At 56.7% G+C, this 14729-nt stretch overlaps 1 pseudogene across 1 annotated transcript in view; it reads right to left on the bottom strand.

Annotated features, from left to right (window-relative positions):
• Window positions 1-14729, bottom strand: part of LOC144740531 (uncharacterized) — a 76388-nt pseudogene that overhangs the window by 44125 nt on the left and 17534 nt on the right. The window contains exons 11-18 of the transcript XR_013589656.1: window positions 14491-14618; window positions 11750-11928; window positions 10083-10182; window positions 8761-8890; window positions 8309-8405; window positions 7272-7529; window positions 6199-6340; window positions 1429-1538 (exon numbers count right to left, since the gene is read on the bottom strand). The product of XR_013589656.1 is annotated as an uncharacterized LOC144740531 (transcript). The remainder of the gene's footprint in view (window positions 1-1428; window positions 1539-6198; window positions 6341-7271; window positions 7530-8308; window positions 8406-8760; window positions 8891-10082; window positions 10183-11749; window positions 11929-14490; window positions 14619-14729) is intronic.

The raw sequence follows: 14729 nt of genomic DNA, 5'->3' as shown, positions 1-14729 counted from the left end.
GGCGAGTGAGTAGATGGGCGAGTGAGTAGATGGGCGAGTGAGTAGATGGGCGAGTGAGTAGATGGGCGAGTGAGTAGATGGGCGAGTGAGTAGATGGGCGAGTGAGTAGATGGGCGAGTGAGTAGATGGGCGAGTGAGTAGATGGGCGAGTGAGTAGATGGGCGAGTGAGTAGATGGGCGAGTGAGTAGATGGGCGAGTGAGTAGATGGGTGAGAGTAGATGGGCGAGTGAGTAGATGGGCGAGTGAGTAGATGGGCGAGTGAGTAGATGGGCGAGTGAGTAGATGGGTGAGAGTAGATGGGCGAGTGAGTAGATGGGTGAGAGTAGATGGGCGAGTGAGTAGATGGGCGAGTGAGTAGATGGGCGAGTGAGTAGATGGGCGAGTGAGTAGATGGGCGAGTGAGTAGATGGGCGAGTGAGTAGATGGGCGAGTGAGTAGATGGGCGAGTGAGTAGATGGGCGAGTGAGTAGATGGGCGAGTGAGTAGATGGGCGAGTGAGTAGATGGGCGAGTGAGTATATGGGCGAGTGAGTAGATGGGCGAGTGAGTAGATGGGCGAGTGAGTAGATGGGCGAGTGAGTAGATGGGCGAGTGAGTATATGGGCGAGTGAATAGATGGGCGAGTGAGTAGATGGGTGAGAGTAGATGGGCGAGTGAGTATATGGGCGAGTGAGTAGATGGGCGAGTGAGTAGATGGGTGAGAGTAGATGGGCGAGTGAGTAGATGGGCGAGTGAGTAGATGGGCGAGTGAGTAGATGGGCGAGTGAGTAGATGGGCGAGTGAGTATATGGGCGAGTGAGTATATGGGCGAGTGAGTAGATGGGCGAGTGAGTATATGGGCGAGTGAGTAGATGGGCGAGTGAGTAGATGGGCGAGTGAGTAGATGGGCGAGTGAGTAGATGGGCGAGTGAGTATATGGGCGAGTGAGTAGATGGGCGAGTGAGTAGATGGGCGAGTGAGTAGATGGGCGAGTGAGTATATGGGCGAGTGAGTAGATGGGCGAGTGAGTAGATGGGCGAGTGAGTAGATGGGCGAGTGAGTAGGCGAGTGCACGTGAGCGGATGACTGGAGGGGTGGGTGAGCAAGTAGGCGGGCGAGTAGCGACCGAGTGAGTGTGTGGGTGGGTGAACGAGCGTGTGGGCGAGCGAGCGTGTGGGCGAGCGAGCGTGTGGGCGAGCGAGCGTGTGGGCGAGCGAGCGTGTGGGCGAGCGAGCGTGTGGGCGAGCGAGCGTGTGGGCGAGCGAGCGTGTGGGTGAGCGAGCGTGTGGGTGAGCGAGCGTGTGGGTGAATGAGTGTGCGGGTGAGCGAGTGGGCGAATAACGAGGCGAGCGAGCGTGTGGGTGAGCGTGCGGGTGACCGAGCGAGCGTGTGGGTGAGCGTGCGGGTGAGCGTGCGAGCGAGCGAGTCAGCCAGCGACGAGCCTCTTACCTGCAGAGTCTTTCCGAGTCCCATGCAGTGAGCGAGGATGCACCCAGACCCAGGCTCCTTCTTGGCCTTCTTCACCGTCTCAATGCAGCAGTCCCACATGAACTGCACCCCTACGCTCGACAAACACACAAAGACAAAGGTCCCCCGCGCCACCCGTGTGGCCTTAACAGACTGTTGGGGCAAGTGCTGTTAGTGAGCAGCACCTATGAAGGCCGGCACGGCACACGAGTGGGGGGTGAGTGTCCAGCACCACGCCCGGCCGCCTTTGTCTCCCCCAGTGGCAATGTTTATTGCACACGGTACAGGGTACTTATTTCAGGCCGAGTCGACTTAGGGGAGGCCCAAGGCACACGCGAATGTTCGCCATCGACGTTCTCCATCATCACATCATGAGGCAGGGCAGTAGGTAGGCTGGTAGGCGCAGGTGGGTATGCAGGTGGGTAGGCAGGTCCGCACGTATAAATCAGAGGTCGCAAGCGGGTTTTGATTCCTTACCCGTACCCGGCCGCACCAGGGTCGCAAACGGCTACCCGTACCCGGCCGGATACGGGTAGCCGGGTATCGGGTAGGGTACGGGTATCGGGTACCCGGTTGCGACCTCTGGGATGAAGCCAAGTTGCAGGCGCGGGTGGGTTGATTCTAGGAACTTGAATTGTGAGAAGAGACAAGACGTTGGGAAATGAGTGACAAACGGTGACTCACCAGTGACTCACGGCCGACCCGTACCCGGCCGGGTACGGGTAGCCGGGTATCGGGTCGGGTATCGGGTACCCGGTTGCGACCTCTGGTATAAAGGCATGAATGTGGGTAGGTAGATTGGTAGGCAGGTCAACGGCAAGCGTGGTACACGGGTGTATGTATGTGTGTATGTCTGATTGTGGATAGGCAGGTAAGCACAGTAGAACCTCGGAGATTGAACGCATCAGAACTCTAACAAATCTGCGTTCGAACGATATTTCCGAACATTTTTTTGCCCCGGGATACCGAACGAAATTCGGAGGTCGAACGGGCAATCGCGACTTTGAAGAACCCGTACGGTTGAGAGCCGCGCATGGCCCAGCGTGGATGACGCTTGCCCAGACAAAGGTTTTGCCGTGTGAGAGGCTCGGTTAACACGTAGCGCTCACCCAGTGCGGTTACCCGCAAAACATCGTTCCATAACTTTGATACCACCACCACCTCCTCACCACCTTCTACTAAAGCCATCAAACCTCTCCTTACTACAGGTAAAGTGAAGTTTAATGTTCACTTATTTAATTTATTAATTCATTCATTTATTCCATTTATTTATTGCGTTCCTTGTTTTCTTTGTACGATGTTATGCACGTAATTACTGTAAGCCTCGTGTAACAATGCTTTATAATGAGATATTTATTGTGTCTGGAACCAACTGACGTCATTTACATTGATTCTTATGGGGAAAATCTATTCGGTGTTCGAACAAATCGCTGTTCGAATGGCCTTCTGGAGCGAATTCAGTTCCATCTCCGTGCTACCACTGTATACAGATGGGCGGGCAGGTAGGCAAGTGTCCAGGTATGAAGGTATGAATGTGGGTAGGTCGATTGGTTTGGCAGGTAGATGGCTGGGTAAGTCGACAGGCATGCAGGCATGAATGTGGGTATGCAGGTGGGTAGGCAGGATGGGGAGGGAGGGGGGGGGAGGGTGAGTGAGTGAGAATAATACAAACACACACACAGGTAAAGAAATGAGACCCACATGGGGCGCATTAGATTACAGTCTTGGCCAAGCGGCGGAGGCATGTGTGCGTGTGTGTGTGCGTGCGTGTGTACGTGTGTGTACGTGTGTGTGCGTGTATGCGTGTGTGTACGTACGTGTGTGTGCGTGTATGTGTGTGTGCGTGTATGTGTGTGTGTACGTGTGTGTGCGTGTGTGTGTGCGTGCGCGTGCATATGTGCATGCGTGTGTGTGTGCATGTGTGCGTATGTACATGTTTGTGTGTGCATGCGTGTGTGTGCATGTGCGTGTGCATGTGCGTGTGCATGTGCGTGTGCATGTGCATGTGCGTGCATGTGTGTGCATGAGTGTGTGCCCGAATGCGTGAGTGTCCCTGTGTGTGGGTTTGTGTGTGGGGAGCGGTGGTGCAGCGGTTAGCGCGCTGCGCTACGAACCCGGGGGCCCGAGTTTGATACCCGCTCACGGCCAACACCGGTGATGCTTATCTGAACCGGTTATGGGCCTCCCCTAGGTCGACTCAGCCTCAAACGAGTACCCGGTGAGGTGCGTGAACATCGCCACTGGGGAGACAAAGGCGGCCGGGCGTGGTGCTGACCACCCACCCCCTCGTGTACCGGTCCGGCCATCGTAGGTTCTCGCTAAAGGCACTTGCCCCTACAGTCTGTTAAGGCTACACGGGGGATCTTTGTCTTTGTGAGCGAGTGAGTGTGTGTGTGAGAACACCCCTATAGCCTCCGCAAGCAGTTGGGGGCAAGTGCTGTGAAGCGAGCGGCATTGATGAAGGCCGGCACGGCGCACGATGGGGTGAGTGGCCCAGTGGCGTTGTTTAAACACCCGCACCGGGTACTCATTTGAGGCTGAGCCGACCTAGGGGAGCCCCGGGACCGTTTCAGATATTCAGTCACCGGTGTTGGCCGTGAGCGGGAACTGCCGGGTTCGTAGCGCAGCGTAGCGCTGACCGCTACACCGCCACCGCTCCCCGCACGCTCGCACCCACACACACACGCACACAGACAGACATATTAACAAAATAATGAAATGACAAAAACCTTGAGAAAAATGTAAAAGAACGACGATTCAAACGGCACGACAGGATGGACGAGGAAGAGGGTGGAGGGAGGGAGGATGAGGATGGATGGAGGATGGATGAGGATGGATGAGGATGGAGGAGGATGGATGAGGATGGATGGAGGATGGATGGATGAGGATGGATGAGGATGGATGAGGATGGATGAGGATGGATGAGGATGGATGATGGAGGAGGATGGATGAGGATGGATGAGGATGGAGGAGGATGGATGGAGGATGGATGAGGATGGATGAGGATGGAGGAGGATGGATGAGGATGGATGAGGATGGATGAGGATGGAGGAGGATGGAGGAGGATGGATGAGGATGGATGAGGAGGAGGATGCAGGAGGGGTGGTGATTTGGCAAGGTGGCGGCAACGGAATTACCGCTTCATTTTTTTCCCTTCTTCAAGGGCCGCAGCTTTGTTCCAAAATATGTCCCCCCCCGCCCCCCCGATCCTCCCCCAACTTAGCGGCGTGTTTTTCTGAAATCCAAGACTCTCACCATCCCTCGCACTCGCTCACCCTCTCCCCCCTCTCACTCGCTCACTCACTCACACTCTCTCACGATCACTCACTCTCTCACTCACACTCTCTCACGATCACTCACTCTCTCGCTCACTCTCTCACGATCACTCTCTCGCTCACTCTTTCGCTCTCTCACGATCACTCTCTCGCTCACTCTTTCGCTCTCTCACGATCACTCTCTCACTCTTTCGCTCTCTCTCTCACTCTCTCACCCTCTCCCCCCTCTCTCTCTCTCTCTCACTCTCTCACTCTCTCTCGCTCACTCTCTCACTCTCTCTCGCTCACTCTCTCTCTCACCCTCTCCCCCCTCTCTCTCTCACCCTCTCCCCCCTCTCTCTCGCTCACTCTCTCACTCTCTCTCGCTCACTCTCTGTCACTCTCACTCTCTCTCGCTCACTCTCTCTCTCTCACTCTCTCACTCCATGATCCGTCTCTTCTCTTCTCTTCTCTCTCTCCCATGGCGGTTGTAGATTTCTAAATGTTATTTTCAATTGCGAGCGCCACGCTCCTACCCGCACATGAGCGAGCCTCACCCTTCACCTGCCGAGCCTTGAGCTTACACACGCGGGGGGGACGTGGGTGAGCGTGGGTGAGCGTGGGTGAGCGTGGGTGAGCGTGGGTGAGCGTGGCTTAGTGGTGAGCATCGGTGAGTGAGCCTCACCGTCTACCTGGCGAGGCTTGAGCTTGGACACGCCGCAGTGAGCAACAGAGCGCGAGCGAGTGAGCGTGGGTGTATGGGCGAGCGAGCGTGAGCGGGTGGTGAGCGGGTAGTGAGCGGGTGGTGATTGAGTGGTGAGCGAGTGGTGAGTGAGTGGTGAGCGGGTGGTGAGCGAGTGGTGATTGAGTGGTGAGTGAGTGGTGAGCGAGTGGTGAGCGAGTGGTGAGCGAGTGGTGAGCGAGTGGTGAGCGAGCGGTGAGCGAGCGGTGAGCGAGCGGTGAGCGACTCTCACCGTCCACCTGGTGAGGCTTCAGCTTGCACACGAGCGAGTGAGCGTGGGCGTATGGGTGAGCGAGTGGTGAGCGAGTGGTGAGCGAGTGGTGAGCGGGTGGTGAGCGGGTGGTGAGCGGGTGGTGAGCGGGTGGTGAGTGAGCGAGTGGTGAGTGAGCGAGTGGTGAGCGATCCTCACCGTCCACCTGGTGAGGCTTCAGCTTGCACACGAGGGAGCGAGCGAGTGAGCGTGGGTGTATGGGCGAGCTAGTGGTGAGCGTTTGGTGAGCGAGTGGTGAGCGAGTGGTGAGCGTGGGTGAGCGTGGGTGAGCGTGGGTGAGCGTGGGTGAGCGTGGGTGAGCGTGGGTGAGCGAGCGGTGAGCGAGCGGTGAGCGAGCGGTGAGCGAGTGGTGAGCGAGTGTTGGTGAGCGACCCTCACCGTCCACCTGGTGAGGCTTCAGCTTGCACACGAGGGAGTGAGCGAGCGGTGAGCGAGTGGTGAGCGAGCGGTGAGCGAGTGGTGAGTGAGTGGTGAGCGACTCTCACCGTCCACCTGGTGAGGCTTGAGCTTGCACACGAGCGAGCGCAGCACCTCCACGACGGGCTCGTGGGTCTCGGGGTCCTCCTCCAGCACGAGCTTCGTGGTGATGGGGCACGGCGCAATCGCCTCGTCCTCAATCACTATCACCTGCACCGGCACGCAACGTCACGCAGAGTCACTCATGCAGAGTCACACAGAGTCACGCACGCAGTCACACAGTCACCCAGAGTCACCCAGAGTCACACACAGTCACGCACACAGTCACACAGTCACACAGAGTCACACACGCAGAGTCACCCAGTCACACACAGTCACGCAGAGTCACACACGCAGAGTCACACAGAGTCACACAGAGTCACACACGCAGAGTCACACAGAGTCACTCACGCAGAGTCACCCAGAGTCACGCAGAGTCACACAGAGTCACTCACGCACCGTCACGCAGAGTCACGCACCGTCACGCAGAGTCACTCACGCAGAGTCACTCACGCAGAGTCACTCACGCAGAGTCACACAGAGTCACGCAGAGTCACTCACGCAGAGTCACACAGAGTCACTCACGCAGAGTCACGCACGCAGAGTCACACAGAGTCACTCACGCAGAGTCACACAGAGTCACTCACGCAGTCACTCACGCAGAGTCACGCACGCAGAGTCACTCACCCAGTCACGCAGAGTCTACTCTCTGTGACCCTCTGACCATCACGCGAAGCACCATCATGCCCACTAACTAGTTCACCAGCTAGCGACTTGCCTCACGCAGCTGATGGCGCTTGGCGACCTGCCGCTCCTCCTCCACCTCCAGCGCCCGCCGCGTCTCCTGTGACCCTCTGACCATCACACTAACTAGTTCACTAGTTCACTAGCTAGCTAACTAGCTAGCTAACTAGTTAACTAGCAAACTAACGAGCTAGTGACTCGCCTCGTGCAGCTCATCGTGCTCGGTAACACACCGCTCCTCCTCCATCGCCCGCTGCGTCTACTCTGTGACCCTCTGACCATCACACTAACTAGCTAACTAACTAGCTAGCTAGCTAACTAGCTAGCTAGCTAACTAGTTAACTCGCTAGAGACTCGCCTCGCGCAGCTTGTCGCGCTCCTTCTCGCGCTCGGCGACGCGCCGACGCCGCTCCTCCTCTTCCTTGAGCGCCTGCTGCGTCTCGTCGCGAAGCTTCGTGTCCTTGATGATCTTGCGGATCTTCTTTCGCCCCTTGCCGGGCGACTTGGAGTCGTCGTCGTCCGAGTCGTCCTCCTCGTCCGTGCTGCCCTCGTCCTCGGAGCCCTTCCTCTTCTTCTTCCTCCTCCTCTTGCGCTTGCGCTCGCTCTCGTCAGAGTTCTGGCGGCGATGGTGGCGATGGTGGAGGAGGGAGGGGTGGAGGGAGGGAGGGGTGGAGGAGGAGGAGAGGTTAGGGGTCAAATCGCCGGACGCCGTCATCAGTGACATCGTCGTCAGCGTCGTCAAACATGGTCATCATAAAATAATAAAATAAAACATAATAAAATAATTCTCACGACGTTTCGGCCACAACGCAAGTAGCCGTCCTCAGGTGGAGAACAGGTCTGTCGAGGAGACAGAGTCTGAATGTCTGAATTTCAGACGATGTGGCCGAAACGTTGTGGCCAAAACGTCGTGAGAATTGTATTTTATTATGTTTTATTTTTATTATTTTATTATTTCCCTTCTACGTGACTTTACCGAAAGAACCAAGAAGATGAATCCCTGCAGTCACGAAAACTTTAAATCGAAATGGTCATCATAAACATCATTGTCGTCATCGTTGTCAACTATGGGTCTCTGTGTGAGTCTCTGTGTGAGTCTATGAGTCTGTGTGAGTCTACGGGTCTCTGTGTGAGTCTACGGGTCTCTGTGTGAGTCTATGGGTCTCTGTGTGAGTCTACGGGTCTCTGTGTGAGTCTACGGGTCTCTGTGTGAGTCTATGGGTCTCTGTGTGAGTCTATGGGTCTCTGTGTGAGTCTATGGGTCTCTGTGTGAGTCTATGGGTCTCTGTGTGAGTCTATGGGTCTCTGTGTGAGTCTATGGGTCTCTGTGTGAGTCTATGGGTCTCTGTGTGAGTCTACGGGTCTCTGTGTAAGTCTATGGGTCGGGGACGCTACCTCATCAGACGAAGACTCCTGGACTTTGATGCGTCGCCGCTTTTTCTTCTGCTTGTAGCTCCGCTGCGTCTCCTCCTCCCCCACCTTCTTTGACGACCTTCGACCCCCCGAAACACAAACGCCGCTCGCTCACCAACTCAAAGGACCGGGGTGGGGGGGGAAGGGGGCGATCTGTAAGGTCGGAAGTCGTCGATCGCACGGCCGATGATTTGGGTCTGATAACCGGTAATGAATAAATAAATAAGCGCGCAGAAAGAAAGAAAAAAGGTCAAGGCGCAGCCCTGCAAGTGCCTGCCAGCGGACGGGGCCTCTGCTCTAGAGGGAGCCTCCAGTGACGCGCCGTCTCCCCGCTACGAATCCTCGTAGTTTTGTGCTGCTATTAAGGACGGCAGGAGGGGGGTGGGGGAATTATTTTACGGCCGAGTGGACCTAGGGGAGGGCGAGGGCTGCACCTGGTCTTGTAGGACTTCTTCTTCTTGCTGTCCGACTGCGAGTCGGAGGTCGTCCCGTCCAGCTCGGACTTGCGCAGCGACCCGGAGCTCTCCTCCCCCTCGTCGTCGTCGTCAGAGTCGTCGTCGCTGTCTGGGAGGTCGCAGTGCAGCAAGAGGGGGGACGGGGTGGGTGGGTGGGGAGAGCGTCAGCAACATCAATCATCATCATCAGCAGCAAGCATCATCATCAGCAGTCAGCATCATCAGCAGCAGCAGCATGATTATCAGCAGCAGCGTCAGCAACGTCAGCAGAGTGATTATCACCACAAGAGGACAAAGATTTAAGAGATGGAGACACACAAGGGAGACACGGGGGAGATGTGGGGAGACACGGGGGAGACGCGGGGAGACGGGGAGAGACACGGTGGAGACATGGGGGAGACAAGGGGAGACAAGGGGAGACGCGGGGAGACACGGGGGAGACAGGGGGGAGACAGGGGGGAGACAGGGGGGAGACGCGGGGAGACACGGGGGAGACAGGGAAAGACACGGGGAGACACGGGGGAAACCTGAAGAGACGCAAGAGACATGGGGGAGACGCGGGGAGACACGGGGGAGACAGGGAAATAGGCGGGGAGACACGGGGAAACTTGGGGAGACATGGGGGAGACACGGGGAGACACGGGGAGACGGGGGGAGATGTGGGGAGACACGGGGGAGACACATGGTGGGGATGCGGTAAGAGGTGGGGAGACACGGGGAAGACACACACGGGAGACACGGGGAGACACGGGGGAGACACGGGGGAGACACGGGGAGACACGGGGGAGACGCGGGGAGACACGGGGGAGACGCGGGGAGACACGGGGGAGATGCGGGGAGACAGGGGGAGACACGGGGGAGACGCGGGGAGACACACACGGGAGACATGGGGGAGATGCGGGGAGACACACACGGGGAGACATGGGGGAGATGCGGGGAGACAGGGGGAGACAGGGGGAGACAGGGGGAGACATGGGAGAGATGCGGGGAGACACACACGGGGAGACATGGGGGAGAGACACGAGAGACATGGGGGAGACACGGGGAGACACACGGGAGACATGGGGGAGACGCGGGGAGACACACACGGGGAGACGCGGGGGAGACACGAGAGACATGGGGGAGACACGGGGAGACACACGGGAGACGCGGGAAGACCTGGGGAGACACACACGGGGAGACACGGGGAGACGCGGGGGAGACACGAGAGACATGGGGGAGACACACGGGAGACACACGGGAGACATGGTGGAGACAGGGAGAGACGCGGGGAGACACACACGGCGTGGGGGGACCCCCACCGGCCGTGTTGATGCCCCGGTTGGGTTTGCGTCGAGGCTTCTTGGGCGTCCGCTCCTCGTCGTCGTCGTCATCCTCCTCGTCGCCCTCCTCCTTCCCCTTCTGCTCGCAGACACAGCAGCAGCAGCAGCAGACACAGCAGCAGCAGCAGCAGACACAGCAGCAGCAGCAGACACAGCAGCAGCATCAGCAGCAGACACAGCATCAGCAGCAGACACAGCAGCAGCAGCAGACACAGCAGCAGCAGCAGACACAGCAGCAGCAGCAGACACAGCAGCAGCAGCAGACACAGCAGCAGCAGCAGACACAGCAGCAGCAGCAGACACAGCAGCAGCAGCAGACACAGCAGCAGCAGCAGACACAGCAGCAGCAGCAGACACAGCAGCAGCAGCAGACACAGCAGCAGCAGCAGACACAGCAGCAGCAGCAGACACAGCAGCAGCAGCAGACACAGCAGCAGCAGCAGACACAGCAGCAGCAGCAGACACAGCAGCAGCAGCAGACACAGCAGCAGCAGACACAGCAGCAGCAGCAGACACAGCAGCAGCAGCAGACACAGCAGCAGCAGCAGACACAGCAGCAGCAGCAGACACAGCAGCAGCAGCAGCAGACACAGCAGCAGCAGCAGCAGACACAGCAGCAGCAGACACAGCAGCAGCAGCAGACACAGCAGCAGCAGCAGACACAGCAGCAGCAGCAGCAGACACAGCAGCAGCAGACACAGCAGCAGCAGACACATCAGCAGCAGCAGACACATCAGCAGCAGCAGACACAACAGCAGCAGCAGCAGCAGACACATCAGCAGCAGCAGACACAGCAGCAGCAGACACAGCAGCAGCAGCAGCAGCAGACACAGCGGCAGACACAACAGCAGCAGCAGCAGCAGCAGCAGCAGCAGACACAGCAGCAGTAGACACAGCAGCAGCAGCAGCAGCCCGGAGTCACCCACGGCCCACGCAGGGTGCCCCCCCCCACCCCGACGGCACCAACGGCAAGCGGCCAGCGACAGACGGCACCGTTCAACGGGCGACACGCGCCTCTTGTTAACGAGTTGTTCACGCGGGTGTGAAATCCAGCGACGTTGTCGTTGCAGCAAGAGTTTGGGGGGTGAAGAGACGGTGGTGAGCGAGTGGGCGAGGTGAGCGGATGAACGAGTGGGTGAATGAGCGAGTGAAGGAGTGAATGGGCGAGGTGAGCGAGTGAGTGGGCGAGTGGGCAAGTGAGCGAGTGGGTGAATGAGCGAGTAAAGGAGTGAACGGGCGAGTGGGCAAGTGAGCGAGTGGGTGAATGAGCGAGTGGGCGAGTGAGCGAATGAGTGGGCGAGTGAGTGAGTGGGCGAGTGAGCGAGTGGGTGAATGAGCGAGTGAAGGAGTGAACGGGCGAGTGAGCGAGTGGGCAAGTGAGAGAGTAGGTGATGAGCGAGTGGGCGAGTGAGCGAGTGAACGAATGAGCGGGAGAGTGAGTGAGTGGGCAAGTGAGCGAGTGGGTGAATGAGCGAGTGAAGGAGTGAACGGGCGAGTGAGCGGGTGGGCGAGCGAGCCGGCGGTTGAGCGAGCAGCGGACGAGCGAGCGAGCGAGTGAGCGAACGAACAAGTGAGCGGGCGAGTGAGCAATTGAACGAGCGAGCGGGCGATTTGAGGAGCGAGCGAGTGCGTGGCGAGCGAGCGACCTTGGCCCCCTTGCGTGCGCGTGCCGAGTCGGAGTCGCTCTCCACAAGCTTGTGGCGCAGGAGGTGGTGGCGGAAACGCGACTTGCTGGGGATCTCAAAGTCCGAGTCGGAGCCTCCTCCTCCGTCATCGCCGTCGTCTCCATCCCCCTCCTCCTCCTCCTCCGCACCGTCACCGCTGCCTGGGAGGCCGAGACAGAATCCGTGTCAATTCTAGATTTGAAGCTTTCGTGACCGCAAGGATTCCCACTCGTAGTTTTTTCGGTAAAGTCACGGAGGTGAAAATTTTTTCATTAAAATTAGTAAAAATTTAATAATAAAAAAATCACGACGTTTCGGAGGCAACACAAGTCTCCGTCATCAGGTGGGACCGTCACAGCCAGATTTACTGTATCAAGTGAGGCAGGGATTCAAAGATGCAAGTTCTTAAATACAAGTTAAGTTGATACAGCAAATCTGGCTGTGACGGTCCCACCTGATGACGGACCCTTGTGTAGACTCCGAAACATCGTGATTTTATTATTATTTTTCTTAATTTTTATTTAATTTTTTTTACCTACGTGACTTTACCGAAACACTAAGAGTATAGAATCCGTGTGTCGAGTGGCAGCAGCAGCAGCAGCAGGATGAGGAATCCGATGAGCTACAAAGTCACGGATGTCCAGTCGGGGGGCACGGGGTCAGTGAGTTGCAACGGCAAATGACACAAACAACACAAATCACCCAGTGTCACCCGCTCAGGGAGTCACCCACGTCATCCACCCACATCCCACATCAAGTCACCCACCTCACCCACCACCTCACTCACCACCTCACTCACCACCTCACTCACCACCTCACTCACCACCTCACTCACCACCTCACCCACCCACATCACCCACCCACCACCTCACCCCACCACCTCACCCACCACATCACCCACCCACCCACATCACCCACCCACCACCTCACCCACCTCACCCCACCACCTCACCCACCACCTCACCCACCCACCACCTCACCCCATCACCTCACCCACCACATCACCCACCAACCCACATCACCCACCCACCACCTCACCCACCTCACCCCACCACCTCACCCACCCACCACCTCACTCCACCACCTCACCCACCTCACCCACCCACCCACCTCACCACCCACCCCCTGGGTGTGTCCCTTTCTCTCTCACCACCCGTCTCTCTGTGGGTTCACCAGAGTGGTCGTGTCAAAGACCGAGACCTAGGGGGTCTGGGTCGTTCCCCTGCTGGATCAACATTAATGCGACCATGTCTCTACCTTGCGTGCGTTCTCTAATACACGTGTTCCTCCCATTGCAACAATCATCACCACCATGATCTACTGGATGAAGCTCAAATGTGATGAAGATGACTCTAATCTGCATTCTCCTCTCTCTGTCTTACACTGTATGACTGACAGCACCGACACCTTAAACACAATCCACCTTTATTACATTTTAATTCTCAAGTTCAAGTACCATGAGGGAAGGGTCATTACGATAATTGTTTTTTTTTACCCTTTTATCTGGCAACAAAACTGACACCTTTTTTTTACAAGGAGTCATGTTTGCATAGACCACAATACCTGCAGTCGTAATGCAAACAAAAAACACACAACTCTGATAATGTATGCACTGTCCTTGAAGTTGATTGGTCCACACCTGAAACAGCTTTCCTTAGAGCCTAGTCTCACATGGTGTTAGACCAGATGACGCCAAAAGGTGTCAGTTTTGTTGCCAGATAAAAGGGTAAAAAAAACAATCATCATATTTTTTCTTCTGGCAAATGAGGTTCCAATGTTAAATTTCCATTTAAAGCTTCTTTCGTGACTGCAGGGATTCATCTTCTTGGTTCTTTCGGTAAAGTCACCACGTAGAAGGGAAGTAATAAAATAATAAAAATAAAACATTCTAAATAATTCTCACAACGTTTCGGCCACAACGCAAGCAGTCGTCCGTACATGACTTTACCGAAAGAACCAAGAAGAAGGTTCCAATGGTGTAAAGGGCCATTACGTCAAATGTCACACACAAGGCTCTCCCGTACAACCTTAACAGAAGGCCGGCATGTCCGACCGCCTTTGTCACCAGGTACTCATTTAAGGCCGAGTCGACCTAGGGGAGCGTAACGCGGCGCCGACCGCTCCACCGCCGCTCCCACCCCCAAGGAAAAGGTAAACATTTAACAAAGTAACATTCCAACGGATATTTTTTCTCGTGTTATTATTATAAAAAAGAAAGATGATGACGGTGATAAGAATAATAAATGCTCGGCGTGTCTTTCCGCTGCTTGCGAGATGGCCCTGACGATGACAGACACATCCACCACTGCCGCCGCCATCACCACCACCGCCGCCGTCACCACCACCATCGCCACCACCATCATCACCATCGCCAACACCACCACCATCATCATCATCACCACCACCACCACCACCATCACCACCACCACCACCACCATCATCATCATCACCACCATCACCACCACCACCACCATCATCACCACCACCATCACCACCATCACCATCACCGCCACAACCATCATCGCCACACCACCGCCACCCACCACCACCGCCGCAGCCACAACTGTCACTACCACCACGATAGAGGCACTGTTCCTGTGACGATGGTGACGATGGTGATGATGATGATGATGGTGGTGGTGGTGATGATGATGATGGTGATGATGATGATGATGGTTAAGGCGGCGCCGTGACCACGACCGTCGCCATCGTCGCCACCTCACCTCCTCCCTTGCTCCTCTTCTTCCCGGCCGCCTGCTCATCCTCCTTATCATCATCCTCCTCCGATGAGCTGTCCTCTCCCGACAGCTTCCCCACCATGATCTCTTGCAGCAGCATAGACTTGGCGATCCTTAGCACACAAAGACAAAGGTACCCCCCCCGTTGTAGCCTTCAACAGACTGCTGGGGCAAGTGCCATCTCCCTGGCAATGTATTCGTTTGAGGCCGAGTCGACCTAGGGA

Source organism: Lampetra planeri, unplaced genomic scaffold (assembly GCF_965212315.1).
Source record: "Lampetra planeri unplaced genomic scaffold, kcLamPlan1.2.h2 scaffold_226, whole genome shotgun sequence".
Lineage (NCBI taxonomy): Eukaryota > Metazoa > Chordata > Hyperoartia > Petromyzontiformes > Petromyzontidae > Lampetra > Lampetra planeri.
The sequence above is the reverse complement of the archived record's forward strand: the minus strand, read 5'-3'. Positions and strand labels throughout refer to the sequence as shown.